Here is a 9,477-nt window from a genome sequence, read left to right on the forward strand (position 1 = left end):
TCCTGGTCGGTGCAAAGGTGAACCTGCGAAGAAAATATAAGAAATGTTTATGTGCCGGAGGGCGGTTGAACTGCTGAGTTTGGCCTGTCATGGCCTTTGCCGGAGTGTTTATTTGAGCTCTGGACGAGCCGGGGTATCCTTCCGTGAAGTAGTTCAGAGCCCCTTGACGGTGTCCAGGAGTCTGGAGTTGACTCAAGGTTTGGCTGCAAGGTGCTGCTCGTTGTTTCTGCTGCTAAGGCAGTGGTGTATTTGTTGGTGCCGAAGGAAGGTTCGGCCTTGCCATGAACCGTGATGACGCCGCGTGGACCGGGAATCTTGAGCTTACGATAGGCATAATGTGGCACCGCGTTGAATCGAGCGAACGTGGTTCGTTAGACCAGTGCTTGATAATCACTGCGGAAAGGGGCGATTTCGAAGATTAACTCTTCTATACGGTAATTTTCTGGTGATCCGAAGATTACCTCAAGGGCAATGGAGCCTGTACAGCTAACCTCCATATCTGGTATGATGCCTCTAAAAGTGGCTTTAGTGGGTTTGGTCGCCGAATGATCGATGCTTGTCTTGCGCACTGTGTCCAGGTAAAGCAGATTTAAAATGCTACCTCCGTCCATAAGGACTCGAGTGAGGTGGAACCCGTCTACTATTGGGTCGAGGATTAGTGTGGCTGGATTGGCCTGATTGGCGTTAACCGGACGATCAGTGCGGTTGAAGGTGACCGGCCCTAGTTTATATTGTGGGACGGCTAGTTCCGTTGAGTCGCCATCACTAAGGGTGCATATCTGGTCCGAGTTGGCAATTTGGGTGGTATTTACCACATTCACCGATTTAATATGGGGGGATTTCTTTTGCCCTCCCGTGTTCGGTGATCTGGGATCTTCGTCGCTATCGTCGCTTTGAGACCCCTCTTCGTCTTTGGCGCCTGCCTTGCCGGCTTGTTTGAAGACCCAACATTCTCTGTTGGTATGGGTGGCTGGCGTTTCTGGGGTGCCATGAATTTGGCATTGGCGATCGAGTATGCGGTCCAGACTGGATGGACCTGGATTTTTATTTTTGGGTGGCCCTTTCCGCTGACCGGGCTTTGAGCCCCTGAACCCGGCATTAACTCTCGTATTTTCGGCGTTTTCACCATATTTGCGGCGCTTGTGTTTGTTGCGTCGTGGTTTGCCGTTGCTATCCCTGGCTTCTGATATGCCAGGTTTGCTTGTTGTATTGGTACAACGAGCCAACCAACTATCTTCGCCCGCACAAAAGTGGGTCATAAGTGTCGTGAGGTCTGCCATGGATTTTGGCTTCTCTTGGCCGAGGTGCCGGGCGAGCCATTCGTCACGGATATTATGCTTAAATTCCGCTAAGGCCTTTGCATCCGGATAGTCAACAATTTGGTTCTTCTTGGTTAGGAACCGGGTCCAGAATTTCCTGGCCGATTCCCCTGGCTGCTGAGTTATATGACTTAAATCGTCAACGTCCGGCGGTCGCACATAAGTGCCCTGGAAATTATCCAGGAATGCCTCTGCCAGGTTCTCCCAACTTCCAATGGAGTTTGCTGGCAAGCTATTGAGACAATGTCGAGCCGGCCCTTTGAGTTTTAGCGGGAGATACTTGATGGCATGTAGGTCATCCCCGCGGGCCATGTGAATGTGGAGGAAGAAGTCTCCTATCCATATCGCGGGGTCTGTAGTACCATCGTATGGTTCAATGTTTACGGGTTTAAACCCTTCTAGGAATTCGTGATCCATTACTTCATCAGTGAAGCATAAGGGGTGTGCGGCGCCTCTATGCCAGGCTATATCACTACGCGGTTCATATGAGTCTTGTCTGCCGTGTTCGGCTCGGGCGGATTTGCTCTTAGTGTATCCGGCGTGACGGTCATCGTCGCGTGTTGGTGCACGCCCCCGTGATCCGTAGATCGATCTTGCATGTTTTGCCTTGTTTTCCAATACGTCTCGCAGGTCCCGGGTGTTGCTCCGGGCCTTGACATTTTTGTTTGATTGGCGGTGGGGTGCGGGCTGGACTTCGGGCTGAAATGCCTCTCTGTCTCGGCCACGAGGTGGCCCGTCAGCCGCATCATACGCTAGTGATGTAGGTTTCAATGCTTCCTCCTTGAGGTGAGGTAGCAACATGCGCTTTGGGTAACTCTTGGAGGGACGCTCGAGTTCGTATTCCTCGGCCGCAAGCACTTAGGTCCATCTGTCTGCTAGCAAATCTTGATCATCTTGAAGTTGTTGTTGCTTTTTCTTCAAGATATTTGTTGTGGCCATAAGCCGGCGCTTGAAGCGCTCCTGCTCGACTTGATCCTCATGCATGATAAATTCTTCGTCGCCGAGGCTCACCTCATCTTCGGAGAGAGGCATGTAATTGTCCTCCTCTGATTCTCCATCTGTTGCCCGCTCTGGAGGGCTAGCTTGTTCACCCTCCCGCTCTAAATCGTGATGCAGGGGATTGTTGTCGTCTTTGGCACTATCCGGAGTGTTATTGTCTCTTGTGCCAGTATCACTACTTTTGCTATGGCGGGACTTAGAGCAGCGCCGCTGACGTCGGCGCTTGGGTTGCTTCTTGGAGGGGTCATCCTCCGCTGTCTCGTCGCCATTACCTTCTTTGGGGGTGTCCACCATGTATATATCATATGATGAGGTGGCGGTCCAGCACCCTGTGGGCGGTGGTTCCTGTTCGTCTCCTGCATCGCCGTCCATACCATCGATGTCTTCGGAGTCGAAGTCGAGCATGTCGGTTAAATCATCGACAGTGGCTACTAAGTGGGTGGTGGGTGGGGAGCGAATTTCTTCGTCGTCCGCATCCCATTCTAGCCGAACATAGTTCGGCCAAGGTTCTCCTGACAAGGAGAGAGACCTTAATGAATTTAGCACGTCGCCAAAAGGTGAGTGCTGAAAGATATCCGCGGAGGTGAACTCCATGATCGTGATGTCTACTACACAACCTTCTTCTTGTAGACGTTGTTGGGCCTCCAAGTGCAGAGGTTTGTAGGATAGTAGCAAATCTCCCTCAAGTGGATGACCTAAGGTTTATCAATCCGTAGGAGGCATAGGATGAAGATGGTCTCTCTCAAGCAACCCTGCAACCAAATAACAAAGAGTCTCGTGTGTCCCCAACACACCCAATACAATGGTAAATTGTATAGGTGCACTAGTTTGGCGAAGAGATGGTGATACAAGTCCAAATATAATAGCAAAGCTCGCGATACATCAAGATCGTATCATCTCAAGAACATGATAGAGAGAGAGAGAGATCAAACACATAGCTACTGGTACATACCCTCAGCCCCGAGGGAGAACTACTCCCTCCTCGTCATGGAGAGCATTGGGATGATGAAGATGGCCACCGGAGAAGGATTGCCCCCTCCGGCAGGGTGCCGGAACGGGTCTAGATTGGCTTTCGGTGGCTACGAGGTTTCTGGCGGCGGAACTCCCGATATATTGTGCTCCCGGATGTTTTTAGGGTATATGGAGATATATAGGCGGAAGAAGTATGTCAGGGGGCCACGAGGGGCCCACGAGGGTGGAGGGCGCGCCCAGGGGGGTGGGCGCACCCCCTGCCTCGTGACCTCCTCGTAAGTCCCCTGGCGTGCACTCCAAGTCTTCTGGGCTTCTTTCCTTCCAAAAATGAGTTCCATGAAGTTTCAGGTCAATTGGACTCCGTTTGATTTTCCTTTTCTTCGAAACCCTAAAACAGGGTAAAAACAGAAACTGGCACTGGGCTCTGGGTTAATAGGTTAGTCCCAAAAATGATATAAAAGTGTATAATAAAGCCCATAAACATTCAAAACAGTAGATAATATAGCATGGAGCAATCAAAAATTATAGATACGTTGGAGACGTATCAAGCATCCCCAAGCTTAATTCATGCTCGTCCTCGAGTAGGTAAATGATAAAAATGGAATTTTTGATGCGGAGTGCTACTTGGCATAATTTCAATGTAATTCTTCTTAATTGTGGCATGAATATTCAGATCCATAAGATTCAAGACAAAAGTTCATATTGACATAAAAATAATAATACTTCAAGCATACTAACTAAGCAATTATGTCTTCTCAAAATAACATGGCCAAAGAAAGTTCATCCGTACAAAATCATATAGTTTAGTCATGTTTCATTTTCGTCACACAAGAATGCTCTCATCATGCACAACCCCGGTGACATGCCAAGCAATTGTTTCATACTTTACTAATCTCAAACCTACAAACTTTCACGCAATACATGAGCGCGAGCCATGGATATAGCACTATGGGTGGAATAGAATAATGAAGGGGTTATGTGGAGAAGACAAAAAAGGAGAAACTCTCACATCAACGAGGCTAATCAATGGGCTATGGAGATGCCCACCGATTGATGTTAATGCAAGGAGTAGGGATTGCCATGCAACGGATGCACTAGAGCTATAAATGTATGAAAGCTCAACAAAAGAAACTAGTGGGTGTGCATCCAACTTGCTTGCTCACGAAGACCTAGGGCACTTGAGGAGGCCCATTGTTGGAATATGCAAGCCAAGTTCTATAATGAAAATTCCAACTAGTATATGAAAGTGACACAACAAGAGACTCTCTACTATGAAGATCATGGTGCTACTTTGAAGCACAAGTGTGGTAAAAGGATAGTAGCATTGTCCCTTCTCTCTTTTTCTCTCATTTTTTTGGGACTTCCCTTTTTTATGGCCTTTCTCTTTTTGGGGGGACCTTCTCTTTTTTTATGGCCTTTCTCTTTTTTTTATTCCTCACTTGGGACAATGCTCTAAAAAATGATGATCATCACACTTCTATTTATTTACAACTCAATGATTACAACTCGATACTAGAACAAAGTATGACTCTATATGAATGCCTCCGGCGGTGTACCGGGATTGCGATGATGCATGAGTGACATATATGAAAGAATTATGAGATGTGGCTTTGCCACAAATACTGTGTCAACTACATGATCATGCTAATCAATATGACAATGATGAATGTGTCATGGCAATATATCTCGGAATGGCTATGGAAATGCCATAATAGGTAGGTATGGTGGCTGTTTTGAGGAAGATATAAGGAGGTTTATGTGTGAAAGAGTGTATCATATCACGAGGTTTGGATGCACCGGCGAAGTCTGCACCAACTCTCAATGTGAGAAAGGGCAATGCACGGTACCGAAGAGGCTAGCAAGGATGGAAGGGTGAGAGTGTGTATAATCCATGGACTCAACATTAGTCATAAAGAACTCACATACTTATTGCAAAAATCTACAAGTCATCAAAAACCTCGGCACTACGCGCATGCTCCTAGGGGGATAGATTGGTAGGAAAAGACCATCGCTCGTCCCCGGCCGCCACTCATAAAGAGGACAATCAAATAACTCCTCATGTTTCAAATTTGTTACACAACGTTTACCATACGTGCATGATACGGGACTTGCAAACTTCCACAAGCATTTCTCAATTTCACAACTACTCAACTAGCACGACTTTGATATTATTACCTACATATCTCAAAACAATCATCAAGCATCAAACTCCTCTTAGTATTCAATATTCTATATGAAAGTTTTTACTATTCTTGGATGCCTAGCATGTTATGATTATAAGAAAATTACCATGCTATTAAGACTCTCAAAATAATCTAAGTGAAGCATGAGAGTTCATCTATTTCTTCAAAATAAAACTACCACCATGCTCTAAAAAGATATAAGTGAAGCACTAGAGCAAACAACAAACTACTCTGAAAGATATAAGTGAAGATTAATGAGTAGTCGAATAATTATGCAACTATGTGAAGACTCTCTAACATTTAATAATTTCAGATCTTGGTATTCTATTCAAACAGAAAGCAAAGAAAAATAAAATCACATCTAAGAATCGCAAACATCATGTGAAGAAGCAAAAACTTAGGATCAACCGAAACTAACCGATAATTGTTGAAGAAGAAAGGTGGGATGCCAACCGGGGCATCCCCAAGATTAGATGCTTGAGACTTCTTGAAATATTATCTTGGGATGCCTTGGGCATCCCCAAGCTTGAGATTTTGTGTCTCCTTAATTCCTCTCATATCACGGTCTCCCTAAATCTCAAAAGCTTCATCCACACAAAACTCAACAAGGACTCATGAGATAAGTTAGTATAAACCATTGCAAAAACCTTATCATACTCTACTGTAGCAAATCACTAAAATTATTATTCAACATTGCATACTAAATTCCTATGCATATTTAATAGTCCTATCCTCAAATAGAATCATTAAATAAGCAAACATATGCAAACAATGCAAACATAACAGCAATCTGCCTAAACAGGATAGTCTGTAAAGAATGCTGCAACATCCATATTTACCTAGCTCCAAAAATTATGAAAGAAAATTCCCACTGTAGTAAATTTATCATATCTTAATATGCAAAAGGTTTCAACATTTTATCACATTCTGACTTTTCTATGGAATTATTGCAACAGCGGTAAACTTTCTGTTTTCAAACAGCAACATGAAGACTTGTAACATAGGCATAGTAAAGACTATCAATGCCACTTTTATTGGAATAAAAGATGGAAAACATTGTTATAAATAACAGAAAGAAAATACTAACAAAATAAATTGATGCTCCAAGCAAAACACATATCATGTGGTGAATAAAAATATAGCTCCAAGTAAAGTTACCGATGAACGAAGACGAAAGAGGGGATGCCTTCCGGGGCATCCCCAAGCTTAGGCTCTTGGTTGTCCTTGAATATTACCTTGGGGTGCCTTGGGCATCCCCAAGCTTAGGCTCTTTCCACTCCTTATTCCATAATCCATCAAATCTTTACCCAAAACTTGAAAACTTCACAACACAAAACTTAAAGTAGAAAACTCGTGACCTCCGTTAGTATAAGAAAATAAATCACCACTCAAGGTACTGTAATGAACTCATTCTTTATTTATATTGATGTTAAACCTACTGTATTCCAACTTCTCTATGGTTTATAAACTATTTTACTAGCCATAGATTCATCAAAATAAGCAAACAACACACGAAAAACAGAATCTGTCAAAAACAGAACAGTCTGTAGTAATCTGGATCAAACGTATACTTCTGGAACTCATAAAATTCTCAAATAAATTGCTGGGCCTGAGGAATTTATATATTAATCATATTCAAAACGAATTAACTAAATAGAACTTTCCAAATAAAAATGACATCAGTTCTCGTGAGCGCTAAAGTTTCTGTTTTTTACAGCAAGTTCAACAAGACTTTCCCCAAGTCTTCCCAACGGTTCTACTTGGAACAAACACTAATTAAACACAAAAAACACAACCAAAACAGAGGCTAAATAATTTATTTATTACTAAACAGGAGAAAAAAGTAAGGAATAAAAATAAAATTGGGTTGCCTCCCAACAAGCGCTATCGTTTAACGCCCCTAGCTAGGCATAACAAGCAAGAATAGATCTAGGTATTGCCATCTTTGGTAGGCAATCCATAAGTGCCTCTCATGATAGATTCATATGGTAATTTTATTTTCTTTCTAGGGAAGTGTTCCATGCCCTTTTTTAATGTAAATTGAAATCTAATATTCCCTTCCTTCATATCAATAATTGCACCAACTGTTCTAAGGAAAGGTCTACCAAGAATAATAGGGCAAGAAGGATTGCAATCTATATCAAGAACGATAAAATCTACGGGCACATAATTCCTATTTGCAACAATAAGAACATCATTAATTCTTCCCATAGGTTTCTTAATAGTGGAATCCGCAAGATGCAAGTTTAGAGAGCAATCATCAAAATCACGAAAATCTAGTAAATCACACAAAGTTTTGGGAATAGTAGAGACACTAGCACCCAAATCACACAAAGCATAAAACTCATAATTTTTAATTTTAATGTTAATAGTTGGTTCCCACTCATCATAAAGTTTTCTAGGTATAGAAACTTCCAATTCAAGTTTTTCTTCATAAGATTGCATCAAGGCATCAACGATATGTTTAGTAAACGCTTTATTTTGACTATAAGCGTGAGAAGATTTTAGCACGGATTGCAACAAGGAAATACAATCAATTAAAGAGCAATTTTCATAATTAAATTCCTTGAAATCCATAATAGTGGGTTTAGCAACATCTAGGGTTTTAATTTCTTCAATCCCACATTTATCAAATTTAGCATCAAGATCAAAAAATTCCGAATTCTTAGAATGCCTTCTAGGTAAAGGTGGATCATATTCAGTCCCATCATTATCAATATTCATATTGCAAAACAAATATTTAATAGGGGACACATCAATAACTTTTAGATCTTCATCATTATTTTCATAGGAACTAGAAGAACACGCTTTTATAAAGGCATCTTTCTTAGCACGCATCCTAGCGGTTCTTTCTTTGCACTCGTCAAGGGAAATTCTCATGGATTTGAGAGACTCATTGATATCATGCTTAGGTGGAATAGATCTAAGTTTCAAGGAATCAACATCAAGAGCAATTCTATCAACGTTCCTAGCCAAATCATCAATCTTAAGAAAATTTTCTTCAATCATAGCATTAAAATTCTTTTGCGAAGAAATAAATTCTTTAATATTAGATTCAAAATCAGAGGGCATCTTATTATAATTTCCATAAGAATTGTTGTAGGAATTACCATAATTATTATAGGGATTACTAGGATAAGGCCTAGGATTGAAATTTCCTCTATAAGCGTTGTTACCAAAATTGTTCCTACCAACAAAATTCACATCCATAGATTCACTATTAATCTCAATCAAATAGACAAGGGCACATCATTAGGATCAGAAGAAACACTCTTATTAGCAAATAATTTCATAAGTTCATCCATCTTTCCACTCAAAACATTAATTTCTTCTATCGCATGCACCTTTTTAGTAGATCTTTCAGTATGCCATTGAGAATAATTAACCATAATATTATCTAGGAGTTTAGTAGCTTCTCCTAAAGTGATTTCCATAAAAGTGCCTCCCGTGGCCGAATCTAAAAGATTTCTAGAAGCAAAATTCAATCCGGCATAAAAATTCTGAACAATCATCCACAAATTTAAACCATGAGTAGGGCAATTATGTATCATTAATTTCATTCTCCCAAGCTTGTGCAACATGTTCATGATCAAGTTGTTTAAAATTCATAATTTCGTTTCTAAGAGAGATGATCTTAGCGGGAGGAAAATATTTAGAGATAAAAGCATCTTTGCACTTGTTCCATGAATCAATACTATTTTTAGGCAAAGACGAAAACCAAGCTTTAGCACGATCTCTAAGCGAAAAAGGAAATAGCTTCAATTTAACAATATCATTATCGACATCTTTCTTCTTTTGCATGTCACACAAATCAACGAAGCTATTAAGATAGGTAGCGGCATCTTCACTAGGAAGGCCGGAGAATGGATCTTTCATGACAAGATTCAACAAAGCAGTATTAATTTCACAAGATTCAGCATCAGTAAGAGGAGCAATCGGAGTGCTAAGGAAATCATTATTATTGGTATTGGTGAAGTCACACAATTTAGTATTATCTTGAGCCA

This window comes from Triticum urartu, chromosome 7A (assembly GCF_056163025.1).
Source record: "Triticum urartu cultivar PI428250 chromosome 7A, HENAU_Tu73, whole genome shotgun sequence".
NCBI lineage: Eukaryota > Viridiplantae > Streptophyta > Magnoliopsida > Poales > Poaceae > Triticum > Triticum urartu.